Source organism: Callorhinus ursinus, unplaced genomic scaffold (assembly GCF_003265705.2).
Source record: "Callorhinus ursinus isolate GAN/ISIS: 27379988/994484 unplaced genomic scaffold, GSC_fseal_2.0 scaffold4, whole genome shotgun sequence".
Classification (NCBI taxonomy): Eukaryota; Metazoa; Chordata; class Mammalia; order Carnivora; family Otariidae; genus Callorhinus; species Callorhinus ursinus.
Genome location: NW_027397066.1, coordinates 154,282,655 through 154,282,882, shown reverse-complemented (window position 1 = coordinate 154,282,882; position 228 = coordinate 154,282,655).

The window sequence follows — 228 nt, the reverse complement described above, 5'->3', positions numbered from 1 at the left end:
ATCGTGTTTGCCACAGTCCAAAGAGTGTAAATAGATAAATCAGAGCTGACCCGACGAGCAGGCTTGCCTCTGCCCTGGGGGGACGAGAGGGGGTTCTGTGGGGCAGTTTTAAACTACTGGTATGAAGTGACAAACGTGGGCCTGGGTCCTGCCCCAAAGCCATAGCAGTGGCACTGTATGAATTAGATTTTCTTATTTTCTGTATTCTTGATACTCTGACCACGGGGG